Below are 15,366 nucleotides of genomic sequence, written 5' to 3'. Positions count from 1 at the left end.
CAGAGCAGATTAAACAGGAGAAAAATGCAAACAAAACTCCACATTGAAATGTAGAAACTTCCCTTTAACGTGTGTTTTTATCCATCATGTGTATCTGCTAATATTAGAAAATTTATTTTCTCTTAACATTCTCCCTTTCCTAAGGCATTGATTGAACATAGAACACAGAACAGTACAGCACAATACAGGCCCTTCAGCCCACAATGTTGTGCCGACCTTTAAGCCTCACCTAAGACGATCTAACCCCTTCCTCCCACATATCCCTCTATTTTAAATTCCTCCATATGCTTATCTAGTAATCTCTTGAATTTGACCAATGTACCTGCCTCCACCACCACCCCAGGCAGCGCATTCCGTGCCCCAACCACTCTCTGGGTAAAAAACCTTCCTCTGATATCTCCCTTGAACTTCCCACCCATTACTTTAAAGCCATGCCCTCTTGTATTGAGTATTGGTGCCCTGGGAAAGAGGCGCTGGCTGTCCACTCTATCTATTCCTCTTAATATATTGTACACCTCTATCATGTCTCCTCTCATCCTCCTTCTCTCCAAAGAGTAAAGCCCTAGCTCCCTTAGTCTCTCCTCAGAATGCATACTCTCTAAACCAGGCAGCATCCTGGTAAATCTCCTCTGCACCCTTTCCAACACTTCCACATTCTTCCTGTAATGAGGTGACCAGAACTGGACATAGTGCTCTAAATGTGGTCTAACCAGAGTTTTATAGAGCTGCATCATTACCTCACGGCTCTTAAACTCGATCCCTTGACTTATGAAAGCTCACACCCCATAAGCTTTCTTAACCACCCTATCCACCTGTGAGGCAACTTTCAGGGATCTGTGGATATGGACCCCCAGATCCCTCTGCTCCTCCACATTACCAAGAATCCTGCCATTAACTTTGTACTCTGCCTTGGAGTTTGTCCTTCCAAAGTGTACCACCTCACAATTCTCCATATTGAATTCCATCTGCCACTTCTCAGCTCAGATCTGCATCCTATCAATATTCCTCTGCAGTCTTCAACAATCCTCTACACTATCTACAACACCACCAACCTTTGTGTCATCTGCAAACTTGCCAACCTACCCTTCTACCCCCTCATTCAAGTCATTAATAAAAATCACGAAAAACAGAGGTCCCAGAACCGATCCTTGTGGGCTACTGCTAGTCACAGCCCTCCGATCTGAATGCACTCCCTCCACCACAACTCCCTGCTTTCTACAGGCAAGCCAGTTCTGAATCCACATGGCCAAGCTTCCCTGGATCTCATGCCCTCTGACCTTCTGAAGAAGCCTACCATGTGGAACCTTGTCAAACACCTTACTAAAATCCATGTAGACCACATCTACTGCACTACCCTCATCACTCTGTCTAGTCACCTCCTAAAAGAATCCTATCAGGCTTGTGAGACATGATCTGCCCTTCACAAAGCCCTTCCCTGGTCAGACCATGATTCTCTAAATGCCCATAGATCCCGTCTCTAAGAATCCTTTCCAACAGCTTACCCACCACAGACATAAGGCTTACTGGTCTGTAATTCCCTGGACTATCCCTACTACCTTTTTTGAATAAGGGGACAACATTTGCCACCCTCCAATCCTCCGGTACCATTCCCGTGGACAATGAGGACTCAAAGATCCTAGCCAAAGGCTCAGCAATCTCCTCCCCCGCCTCGTAGAACAACCTGGGGAATATTCCTTCAGGTCCTGGGGACTTATCTGTCCTAATATTTTCTAACAGCTCCAACACATCCTCTCTCTTGATACCTACATCCTCTAAAACATTAACCTTACCAACACTGTCCTCAGCGTCATCAAGGCCCTTCTCCTTGGTGAATACTGAAGGGAAGTATTCATTGAGGACCTCACCCACTTCCACAGCTTCCAGGCACATCTTCCCACCTTTATCCCTAATCGGTCCTACCTTTACTCTCGTCATCCTTCTGCTCTTCACATAAGTGAAAATTGCCTTGGGGTTTTCCTTAACCCTACTCGCCAAGGCCTTTTCATGTCCCCTTCTTGCTCTCCTCAGCTCCTTCTTAAGTTCCTTCCTTGCTACCCTATATTCCTTAAGAGACCTTGCTGCCTAAATTTTATGTATGCTGCCTTCTTCCTCCTAGCTAGTTTTTCCACCTCTCTTATCAACCATGGTTCCTTCACCCTTCCATTCTTTCTCTGCCTCACTGGGACAAATTTATCCCTAACATCCTGAAAGAGATCCCTGAACAATCACCACATCTCCATAGTACATTTCCCTTCAAAAATGTCATCCCAATTCACACTCGCAAGTTCTAGCCTTATAGCCTCATAATTTGCCCTTCCCCAATTAAATATTTTCTTGTCCTCTTTGCTCCTATCCTTGTTCATGACAATGCTAAAGGTTAGGGAGTGGTGGTCACTGTCCCCCAAATGCTCAGCCACTGAGAGATCTGTCACCTGACCCAGTTCATTACCTGATACTAGATCTAACATGGCATTCCCTCTAGTCAGCCTGTCAACATACTGTGACAGGAATCTGTCCTGGACACACTTAACAAACTCTGCCCCATCTAAACCTTAGGTACTAAGTAGGTGCCAATCAATATTTGAGAAGTTGAAGATGCTCATGATAACAACCCTGTTATTTTGCACCTTTCCAAAATCTGCCTCCCGATCTGCTCCTCAGTATCCTTGCTGTTACCAGGGGGCCTATAGAATACTCCCAGTAGAGTAACTGCTCCTTTCTTGTTCCTAACTTCCACCCATACTGACTCTAGAGAGGATCCTGCTACATTATCCACCCTTTCTGCAGCTGTAATAGTATCCCTGACCAGTAACGCTACCCCTCCTCCTCTTCTCCCCCCCCCCCCATCCCTTTTAAAACATTGAAATCCAGGAATATTCAGTATCTATTCCTGCCCTGGTGACAGCCAAGTCTCTGCAAGAGCCACAATATCATAGTTCCATGTATTTATTCCTGATGCTTCTTCCATTTAAGTAAATGCACTTTAGCCCATCCATCTTACTACTTTTATACCCTATACTCTGCTTCTCCTTCCTCAAAGCCTATCTACATGTTAGATCTGGCTTTACTCCATGCACTTCTTCCACTGACCTATCCCTCCAGTTCCCATCCCCCTTGCAAACTAGTTTAAACCCTCCCGAACCACACTAGCAAACCTGCCTGCAAGGATATTGGTCCCCCTCAAGTTCAGGTGTAACCCGTCCACTCTGTACAGGTCCCACCTTCCCTAGAAGGGATCCCAATGATCCAAAAGTCTAAAACCTTGCCTCCTGCACCAACTCCTCAGCCACTCATTCATCTGCCATCTCCTCCTTTCTTACCTTCACTATCACGTGGCCCTGGCAGCAATCCTGAGATTGCTACCCTTGAGGTCCTGTTCTTCAGCCTTCTGCCTAGCTCCCTAAACTCACTTTTCAGGACCTCATCCTTCTTTCTACCTATGTCATTAGTACCAACATGTACCACGACTTCTGGCTGCTTTCCCTCCCGCACAAGAATGCTGTGGACCTGATCAGAGACATCCTGGAACCTGACACCTGGGAGGCAACATGCTATCAGGGATTCTCGCTAATGTCCACAGAGCCTCCTGTCTGTTCCCCTGACTATCGAGTCCCCTATCACTATTGCCCTCCTCTTCTCCTCCCTTCCCTTCTGAGCAGCGGGACCAGTCCCAGTGCCAGAGACCTAGCTACTGCCGCTTGATCCCTATAGGTCATCCCCCTCAACAGCATCCAAAGCGGAATACCTGTTCTTGAGGGGAACAGCCTCCGAGGTACTCTGCTCTGTCTGCTTGTTCCCTTTCTCTTTCTCTCCCCTGACAATCACCCATCTATCTACCTCCTGAACCCTAGAGGTACCTGCTCTAAGGGGGTGACTGCCTCCCAATGCACAGCATCTACATAACTCTCTCTCTTCCTGATGCTTTGCAGTGTTTGTAGCTGCAACTCCAGTTCATCAATTCTGAGCTGAAATTCCTCCAGCCTCAGGCACTTACTGCAGATATGGTCACCATGCACCACAGCAGGGTCCACTAGCTCTCATATCATGCAGCTGCAGCACATCGCCTTGCCCTCCATCTGAACTATTTTTTTCCTTACCTAGCTGTAGTCTACTTAAAAGTTATAACAATAACAGTAAACCTTACCTTTACTTACCTGCTACTCACCAGTGTTGTTGCAGATGGCCTCCACCTCTTGATGCCGAAGCCTATAGTGGCAAAGCCACTCACTCTGACTCTGTCCACTCCAACAATGGCCACTCCAGATTGATGCTTGGTTGTATTTCTCTTCCATCGGTGGCCATCCACTATCTCTCATACTCTTAAGAAAAAGAGTATTAATAACCTATATAAGTGCAGGGTACCATTATCAGTGTGGTCTTTGTTGCTTTCAGCTCAATGCAAAGTACTGGTCAGGGCAAAAGCACAATGTGAATTTTCCCCTTCCTGGATCGTGGGAATTGTGACTCTACCTCACCCACCATTGTCATTTCAGTTAAGGTCAGCAGACTCAGCAAAGACCACAGATGAAACCTGACAGCTTCCTAATATGTCACATTAGTTTATAGAATTTCTAATGCTATAACATTTTGGCAAATGTAAGATCATAAATAACAAGAGACTTCAGAATAAGATCATATGAATTTCATGAGAGGGTCATACTGAAATTGTGGCATGAAGAACCATAGAGATATTTAGAAATTTTAGTAGCATAAGGAAACAATTGGACTCCAGAAGCCCACTATTTATTGAAGTATTGATATAAGTTATCTCTGTGTCCATTCTAAAGTGCCATGTTGATGGAAAGGTTAATAGCAGTTTGGTATATCATCAACTGAACTATATTTCAAGGTTTTACCCAGAATTCTTGAGCCTACTGATGGGATCCAATGTCTAAACGGGAAAATATATCATACCTTTAAAATGATAAAGAAAATTGATTATTTAGAAAATCTTTTGATAGTCCCAATATAAAGATTTGTTTTCTGGGCAATAGCTGTTCAGTTTATTTGGGTAGCAAATAAAGAAGCATAGTTTTTGATTTTAAAAGAATGTATTACAATGGAAGAGAGGAAATGTCAGTGTTTTGTCCAAAGATTTCTTTGACTTCTTCCTTTGTCTCATCTACATGCTGCTTCCCCCCCCCCCCCCCCCCCACCGCCACCACCAACAACAACAATCCACAAACAGAGCATCATATTCTAATAGCAAGGAACTGCAGATGCTGGAAATATGAAATAAAAACAGGAGGAGCTTGAACTACACAGTATGACAGGAAACATATGAGGGAGAAACAGTCATTTCGATTGTACAATTAAGATACCCATATACACCTCTTGATTCCTCCAATATCTCTAAATTGTCAGACTGTATATTTTCACATCTGTAACGTCATTCACCTCCACTTCCATCTACCTGCTTCTGAAATACTCATCTGTGCCTTGGTTGAGGTCTTGAGGCCACCCAAAACTCCATTCCCAACTTGCCCAAAGATTGTTCACCTGTCACCCTGTGCTTTCTGATCTACATTAGCTCCTGATTAAGGATTACTTTGACATGAAAATATTCATCCTGTTTTCAAATCACTGCAAGCTCCATGTCTTCCTATCTCTGGATGAGAATAAATGCCAAGGTTAAAATCAGGTCCCTTTCATGTGTCTTGTCTTTGTCTCAATGCTGATCCATGCAACGCTGCATCACAAACCAAACTTAAATAAAAACTTGTATTTATAAAGCACTTCATTTTGCTATGATTCTATGGCTCGTAATCTAGGAAACCAAAAATTAACAGTGAAATTGGCATCATAAAAGCTTCGTTGTGAGTGGTGATATCAGTGGAGTAAAGAAACAAATATACCTTGCTCAAATAATAAAGCATGAAACAGAATATAACAGTGGTGCAAATCAGGGAAAATCAATGGAAAAGAAAGAACATTGGAGGTGGCATAAAGTGGGTCATCAGTCCATTTTCACCGGTTTTACAGTTCTGCCCAAAATCATACCACGTACAAGGTAAATGACCCTTCTACTGAAGGGTCACATGCATCCAAGTGAGAATAATACATTTTCCTGGAGGCTGTATGAACATGTTTATTGACTTAGTCCCTGGCACATTTTGTAGAATTCCTGTGTGTGTTGTATTAAAATACTTGAGGAAAATTCTTGAGGGTTGAAAAAATATCTCTGTCTGGGCACCAGATGGCAGTGTGTTCGAATGTGGAATTAACCAAATGGAACAAAAGTTGTGAGCGACAGGTGAGCAAACAATATGCCTTCCCATTTAAGTGTGCCTGACTTTTAATGATAAATCTTGACAACTGGAGCAAGTGCACCATTAGTTAGTCAACCTTGCAGATTTTTCATATTTGAATTACTTAGAGTGACTGTTCTTTTTGGACTAGCAAGTAACTGGTCCAGAAAATTAAATGATGTTGAGAAGGCCGCTGCTAAAACTTGGCACCCACAAATAGTCTTTCCATGATCTAACTGTGACCATAACTTCTATGAAAGTGTATTCAATGTAGTACTTCTCAAGTTAGCCTATGTTTCCTTTCAGCTACTGCCTCTTAAGAATCATTAATGATGATCATGCTAAGTCCTTGCAGTATCATACTTGGGAAGGTGAGAGGTTGCATAGGAGTGTGAATCTGCCACACACTTGTCTGGGTATCATTCTTGTTACATTGAACAGATAGCTTCTGAGCCTATAAAATGGCGTTTGGTGAAATCCGCTAAGAATATAAAGTGAGCTCTGCATAGTGGAATTCCATTCCTGTGTTTTAAGGAGGTGAATATGAGGAGATTGAAAGAATGGGAGCCAGATGTGCCTGGTTTTGTGCTTACGGTCAAACACCCACACCATTCCAAATCGCAGATTGTATAGACAATCTATACATAAGAGGAAATTGAGGATCAATTTTCTCTTAACACCAGAACAGGGAAATGTGTTACCTTTCTGAATGTGACTTGCAATCTATTTTCACCAAAGTCACCACTCCACCTCTGAACATGAAGGTGACATATCACTTCTGCACACCAAAGTGTTTCCAAGCAGCCTCTTGTGATAGTCTTCACATCAGTCAGTTTGCAACTTTAGTACAGTACATTACAGATACATTGTTCGGGCATATCTAGACTCAGCCAATTGGATAGAGAGAATTGATAAAGATGAATCATAATGCAATCGGACACCAGATTAATAAATATTGGGCCTAGATTATGTTGCATCAAAATAAAAGCTTGGAAATGTCAAACCCTGGAAATTGAAAATTGAAACAATGATATTGGGTGTTGTGCCATGAAAAGTCTGATGAATGCAGTAAAATCAATCCACATTAGGATTTTATACTTATCTCTCCATTAACCAGAAATTTAACTGAACCAGCCACCGAAATATGAGATCAGTTCATAGACTGGGTATCCTCCATCAAATGACTCATTCCCTGGTACCCAAAACTTTTCCATCAAAGCACAATTCAGGAACCTGATGAAATACTCTCCATTTGTCTGCATGTGTTCAGCTTCAGTAACTCGACAGAACACCATCCAGAACAAAGCACCTCACTTATTTATGACCCTATCCACAGTCCTAAATATTCATTCTCTTCAACATCTACACACAGTGTTTGCAGTATGAATCATCTACAAAATGCACTATAGATACTTGCCTTGATTGCTCCGATAGCTCTACCAAATCCACAACCTCTACCAAGACAAAGCATAAAAGCAGCTTGCATATGAAAATACCAGGGCCTGCAGATTCCCCTCCAAGTTGCACACCACCTTGATTTGGAAGTATATTGCCTGAACTTCATGTGGGGATCTAAATCTTGGAACTCCCTACCCAATAGCACTGTGGAAGTACTTTCACCAGAAGGACTGCAGTAGTTCATGAGGGTGGCTCACCACCACCTTCTAAAGAGCAATAGGAATGGGCAATAAATGCTATCCTTGCCAGTGATGCTCAGATCCCAAACAATGAATAAATTTAAAAAAAACTCTCTCCCTGGCACTTTGACTTTAGAGAACATGCTGTAGGATGTCATTCAGGCCAATGCAAGGCATGAGTGGACATAGTCTCTCAGACTGAAGTTGAGGAGACAAATATTTTACAGCAGAGATCAGGAGATGTTTACCTCCAGCTGGAGAACCTGGAATTCCTAATCTCATTGATCTAGCTTTTAAAGGTATTTTTATTGTGCATCAGACCTATGTTTGGGCACTGGGATGAGAGGAAGGGGGCTCAACATTCCAGGCTATTGGACACAAGGTTAAAAAATGGTGGGGGTTGCAGTATTAATCAAAGTTATGACTAAACAAAAGAAGGGGGTGTTTACTTATGTGCTTAAAGACAAGAGCTATTTTGTTAGAAAATTGGAAAAGTTATTCCGGTGCAGGGTATAGACTGAAAGTTGTAAATGGTGCAAAGGTAATTGAGAAAAACTCCAAGCAAATTGCAAGAATGTTAGAGGAATGGGAGTTAGGTACTTGAATTAACCTAATATGGACATTGAAAAGTAGCAATGTACAGATCACAGAACTTTCCAGTGCAGAAAGGAACAAGGCATTGCTGGATCTTGTCTTGGAATTGTGTCATATTACAGCCTTCAGGACTCAACATTGAGTTCAACAATTTCAATAATCAGCAATTTTCTTGCATTTCACATTTTTAGCATTCACCGTTTTCCTCTTCTAGTAATTTCAGATAATTATTCATTTCCCCTAGTTATACTTCCTCCACAACCAACCTTTGTATTTCCCTTACCACCTATGCCTTCACCATCCCCTTTCCCTCAGCAGCATCATCCATTGTTTAGTCGTTCCAAGCCTACCACAGAACCTCCTTTGATTTCTCTCTGCCCTTCCCCTCTATCTCCACATCTTAAAACTTGCTTTATCTCTAACTTCTCCCTCTTCTGGCAAGAATCATCAATCTGAAACATTAACCCTGCTTCTCTCTCCACATATTCTGCCTGACCAGCATTTGGACAGACTGATCTGATTAGGCTTTGTGCATGGAAACTCATGCTTGACGAACCTTTTAGAGTTTTTTGAAGAAGTAACCAAAAAGGTAGATGAGGGTAGGGCAGTGGATGTTGTCTATTTGGACTTTAGCAAGGCCTTCGACAAGGTCCTGCATGGTAGGCTGGTCTGGAAGGTTAGGTCCCATGGAATCCAGGGAGAGCTAGTTAGGTGGATTCAAAATTGGCTCAGTGGTAGGAGGCAGAGGGTGGTGGTTGAAGGTTGATTCTCAGAATGGAGGCTGGTGACTAGTGGTGTGCTGCAGGGGTCAGTGTTGGGAACCTTGTTATTTGTTACTTATATAGATGATATGGATGTGAATGCACAAGGCTTGATCAGTAAGTTTGCGGTTGACACAGAATTAGGAGGTGTTGTTGATAGTGAAGAAGGTTACCATAGATTACAGGGGGATCTTGATCAGTTAGGGAAGTGGGCCAAGGAGTGGCAAATGGATTTCAATACAGGTAAGTGTGAGGTGATACATTTTGGAAAGTCAAACCAGCGTAGGACTTATGTCGGACTATGAGTGGTAGTGGTCGAGGGAGTATAATGGAACAGAGGGAGCAAGGAGTACAAGTGCATAGTTCTTTGAAAGCAGCATCACAGGTAGACAGGGTGGTGAAAAAGGTATTTAGCATGTTGGCCTTCATCAGTTGGGGCATTGAGAATAGGAGTTGGGACATTATGTTGCAGTTGTATAAGTCGTTGGTGAGGCCACACTTGGAGAACTGCGTACAGTTTTGATCACCCTGTTAAAGGAAAGACGTGGTTAAACTGAAAAGAGTGCAGGAAGGATTAATGAGGATGTTGTCAGGACTAGAAGGCCTGCATTACAGGGAGAGGTTGGCCAGGCTAGGTCTTTATTCCCTGGAGCGTAGGAGAATGAGGGGTGATCTTATAGAGGTTTATAAGGTCATGAGTGGCATAGATAAGGTGGATGGTAGCAGTCTTTTCCCCAGGGTAGGGAGGTCTAAAACTAGGGGGCATAGATTTGGGGTGAGAAGGGAAAGATTTTAAAGGGACTTGAGGGGCAACTTTTCCACGCAGAGGGTGGTGAGTATATGGAATGAGTTACCAGAGGAAGTAGTTGAAGCAGGTACAATAGTATCATTTAAGAAGCACTCAGATAGGTACATGCAGGGGCGACCAGGGATATGGGCCGAATGCAGAAAATTGGGACTACTTGGGTGGGCACCATGGTCAGCATGGACTGGTTGGGCCAAAGGGCCTGTATCTGTGCTGTATGACTCTATGACTCTCTGGCCTGCTAAGTATTTCCAGAACTTTCTGCTTGTTTTCAGATTTCCACCATCTTCAATATTTTGATTTTGATCCAAGGGGAAACAAAAATATACTTTGCTTATTTCAATCTGGAATGCACTTTACTAAGAATATTGGGTAACTATTTGAAGGAGAAAAATCTGAAGGTTATGGAGAAGGAGCAGGGAGGGTACCTAATTGTATAAACCTCTCAAAGAGCTGACAAAGGCTTGTTTGGCTCAGTGGTCTCCTTCTGTGTATAATGCAATGACTTCAAGTGTTCCTGATTGAAGTGAAATGTGCACTCCAGACTGAGCACAAAAAGTACCATGCAGGGCAGATTTATTTACTCAACATTCATTTGGACTATAACCAAGTTAACCTGAATTTCACTACATTACCAAGTCAGGAAAAACAAAAAGATCCTGTGATTTAACTCGAGCATAGGTCAACAAAAGTTGGATAAAGTATAACTCCAACATTCCCCAGGAAAAAAACACACTGATCACGGCTCAGCAATTTAATGAGAATGTTACATGCAATAATCTCAGCATCCAGATCACCATCTTTTCAAAGGGATTATGAAGAAATGGAAATTTATGTGAAACTAAGTAATAGACATTTGAAGGGAAACCTTGAGTATTTCCCAAGAATGCTCCTGCCACTGGCAATTTTGTTTCACAAAGATAGGCATGTGTATTTAATATAGGATTATAATTTTCACCTGTTCTCTGCAGCACCGCAATCATGTGTTTTTCTCCACCTACTGTGTTTTGAACAATAGTGATAATCAGTAAATGCAGCTTGAATGTTGGATTCAGTTCATTAAACAAGACTTTGATACCAACTCTGAAAAATTTAGTTGACTGAAACTGCTGACAAGGAGAATTGAGAGTAATTGAGTGTTTGGAGCCCAACGCTGAAAGTTAAAGATTATTTTGATTTAGAATAGAATTACAGAACCACGAACTAATAATTGCACCAAATTGCACCAAAGGAGGCCATTTTGCTCACTGAATCTGTGTCAATTGTTTGTTAAGAAATCCAGTCTCATTCCCTGTGCCTTCAGGTAATGCAATATAACTATTTACTGCATAATGAAAAGTTTTTCCTCTCCTTCCCTTGGATCTTTTGCCAATCACTTTTTTATGTGTCTTCTGGCTATTGATCCCTCTGTTAATATAATGGCTCTCTCTCCATTTACCTTATCAAATTTGCAGAACTACATCTAACCCCCATTCAAACTTCTCCTGTCCAAAAGAACAACCCAGATTCTCCAATCTATCCTCACAACCAAAATCCCACATCCCTGGAACCTTTATAGTAAACCTTCTCTGCACCCTCTCTGGGGCCTTATCCTTCCAAATATGTGTTAACCAAAATTGGGCACAATATTCTAATTGTGACCTAGCCAGCATTTCAGTGTAACTGCCTTGTTTTTGTACAACTGTTTCTAAACTATACTTTAATATTATCCTTCAATTGTTTTCCTGGAGCACCTCAATTAAAGTTCTTAGTAGTTATCACTAAAAGGGTTGTGATTTTGTTATGGTGGAAGTCTCTTTGATGACCGAAAGGTGATTGTAAATGTATTAGAAATAGTTACTGTATCAGCTTAGTCTGATTTTTGGTCACACGGTTCTCACCTCTCAGAAGGGAGTTGTGGGTGAGGTGACACAGCCAAAGCTGTATTTAACTCATGAGAAACCAACACTGACTAAAAATTGACCAAGCTCATATTGCACCATGCCATGGAGAACCACAGGGCTCCTAATGAAGGTATAAGACAGGGTGTGACTGAAGCATTTATGAAACTATTAATGCAAAAACAAACAGGATGCTGTTGGAAGTTTTCTATCTGTTTCCTTCTGTGAACTCCTGTGGCCTGACTGTCAACAACGATTTACAAGCTAACACATAAGTAGCAACCATGGTTCTACCAAGTCTGGATTTGTCCCCAACAACATTTGAAGGTGTTCAATATCAGAAACAGCTTGTTTTGAGAATGATTAAGCATCAAACAGAATGACATTTCCTTAATGACAGCTTACTTGTTCACAAAATCTACCAATTTATGGACTTACAACAAACAAGATATAAATGGTTCAGTCAAAGGTGGAAATGCATCAATCAAATTGTCACAGATGTGTTTGTTTTAAGATGGTGCATCTTAAAAAGATGTGCATCAGGGCAAACTTTATCAACTTCAAGAAGCTGGGTGCAGGACTGATTCTTTTACACATGAGAACAGACTCCTCTGAGTGCACACCAGGAGGAGGTAGATTCGAGATCAACCAAACGTAAAGAAAACTGAGAAGAGTGATGTCTAAGGTTAAAGGGCAGCTTGCAAGGGAACTGCAGACAAGGCTTGTATGGATGGAAACAGGCTCCTTCACACATCACCTTAGTGAGTTGGTTTAGGGTCACAGTTAAAAGACCATATAGGCTGAAGTAATATTTGTAGTTAAGAGATAAAGCTGTGCAAGGTTGTTAAAGTACAGACCATTGCATTTTGTAGTATTTTATAACATAACATTTGTGTTTTGTAATATAATTTGTGGTGTTTGTATTTATATTATTTCATTTATAACATTTGCTTAATGAAGTTTTAAAAGAATACTGTGAGCCTTGACACAAGAGATTTTGCAGATGCTGGAATCTGGAGTAACACACACAAAATGCTGGAGGAACTCAGCAGGTCAGGCAGCATCTATGGAGAGAAATAAACAGTCAACGTTTCGGGTACTCCACCTGATGAGCTTAGACCATATTCTGAGGACTGGTATAAGAGACAACTGTCCACTGATTTACTGCCTAATGTGGGGCTCTGATAAAGATGAAATAGTGGAGAAGAACAGTACTTAGATGAGTAAGTACCACTGAAATAAGAACGAGTACATGTCATTGCAGCTACTACCAATCCTATCAAAGAGGCTGAGAAATGAGAGGAAACTCCAGTACCTAAGAAAGATAAAAAGAGATCTGTATGTGTATTACCATATGTGCAGAAAACACAGCTGTTATTGCTGGAACATTAGGATCAAGATAAAAATCTTCAGGAAAAGGATGCAAGGCTGCAAGAGAAAGATGCAGTAACATCTTGATGAAAGAATCAAAAATAGACACCCAACAGATCAGGCAGAATCTGTGGAAAGAAAAACAGAGTTAATATTTCCGATCAAAGATCCTGCGTCATAAGTGAGAAAGTGAGAAAAACAGTTAGTTTTAAGCTGCAGAGAGGGTTGGGGAGAATGGATTGTCAAGGGACGGCTACAACAAAAGGAATATCCCTTCTTTCCAAACATCAGTACATATGTAATGATATTGGAAAACAGACAAGTGACATATAATGTTCATTTATAGAACAGGAGACAAAAAGCACTCACAGACTGTCTTAATATTAGCTGTTAATGGTGTCAGTTGATCAGATTGAGCTGACAATTCGCACTGAGTTCTGAACTCAGAAGTAAATGAAACAAAAAAAGACTGCAGATGCTGGAAGTCTGAAATAAAAATGAAGTTCTGATGAAGGGTTTTTGACCTGAAGCGTTAACAGTTTCTCTATCTACAATTGCTGCTTGACCTGCTGAGTTTTTCCAATACATTCTATTTTTATTTCTTAACTCAGGGTCTTCTCTCTCTTTCTCTCTCTTTTTTAGATCTTTGTTCAATCACACACTCAAGGTCTTGTGCTCACACGAGTACAGAGTTACTCTGGGTTATATCCATCATTATCGACACTTGTTTTGTGAATTTCTAAGGAGTCTCCTTCAAAATCTGTATTGTGGGGGTCATACCTTCCTCCTAATCCACATCCTTCATGTTTATTAATTTATAATAAATCACCTGCCTAACCAAACCTTTTCTCTGAAACATACGTTCCTCCTGTTTCCTCTGTTATCTTTGGCCTTAAGATAATTCGCTATATCCTTGCCTCACTTATACATTAGATGTTGTTTGTGGCCATCTGTTCAATCTCACTTCTCTGCTTCATTTGTTTGTTCCTACCTCATTATTCATCCACATGTACCAATCTGACCTTCATACCTTGTGCTATTATATCCTATTACATATTTTGTTACTGTACCTAATTAGTAATTACATTTAAGATAACATTCATTCTTGGACTGTTTGATTAACAAAGTTTGCACACAGTTCAAGAAAGGGTACATTCTCAGGGGCTCAACTGAATTCCTAATCCTTCTGATAGGGTGAGGCCAGGACTACCCAGGTGATCCCAATGTTTACAGAGCTGGTTGATAGGTTAATGAGGACTGTCAGACTGAGAGAGGACAAACAAAGAGACACATAAAAGCTGTGAAGTACAGGTCAAAGCTGTTTCTAAAACTTGTAATCAAAAGGAGAATGTTGGAAAAGCCCAGCAGATCAGAAGCAGCTTGTGGAGGGACAAAAATTGTGGAGAGAGAGTTATTATTAGAGACACAAGAGAGTGCAGATACTGGAATCTGGAGCACATACAATCTGCTGGAGGAACTCAGCGGGTTGAGCAGCACCTTTGGGGGCAAGGATTTGTCGCTGTTTCAAGTCAAAACCCTGCATTAGGACAGGTAGTTACAACAGAACTGGTGGTACCAACAGGAAAAGCAAGTTAGCTGAAAATGTTGAATTTGATATTAAATACGCACAAAGATTGTAAGCGCAGGAGTAGGCCACCCGGTGCCTCAAGCCTGCCCCAAAGGCTGCAACATACCAAGGCAGAAGGTGAGGTGCTGTTCCCCAATGGACTTCCCTGGAACAGTGTAGGAGGCCACAGACAGATGGGTCAAAGTGAGAGTGGGATGAAAGAATTGTCAGATGACAGACAGGAGAAGGAAGAAAAAAGAAAAAGAATGGGGCAAAGATACAGCTGCTTAACAGCACTGACAGTTGAGTGCACCCTCAGGTCAAATATGGCCAAGAAAATCTCCTCTTGATTATTGGTATTGGTATTGGTTTATTATTGTCACTTGTACCGAGGTACAGTGAAAAACTTGACTTGCATACTGATCGTACAGGTTAATTTATCACACAGTGCAGTTACATTGGGTTAGTACAGAGTGCATTGAGGTAGTACAGGTAAAAACAAT

At 41.6% G+C, this 15,366-nt stretch overlaps 1 protein-coding gene across 1 annotated transcript in view; it reads left to right on the top strand.

Annotated features, from left to right (window-relative positions):
* LOC127573013 (protein Shroom4-like) overlaps positions 1-15,366 on the top strand; it is a 219,444-nt gene that overhangs the window by 103,485 nt on the left and 100,593 nt on the right. The window lies entirely within an intron of this gene.

This window comes from Pristis pectinata, chromosome 8, assembly GCF_009764475.1.
Source record: "Pristis pectinata isolate sPriPec2 chromosome 8, sPriPec2.1.pri, whole genome shotgun sequence".
Classification (NCBI taxonomy): Eukaryota; Metazoa; Chordata; class Chondrichthyes; order Rhinopristiformes; family Pristidae; genus Pristis; species Pristis pectinata.
Note: the sequence above shows the minus strand (reverse complement) of the source record. Positions and strands in the feature narration are given on the sequence as shown.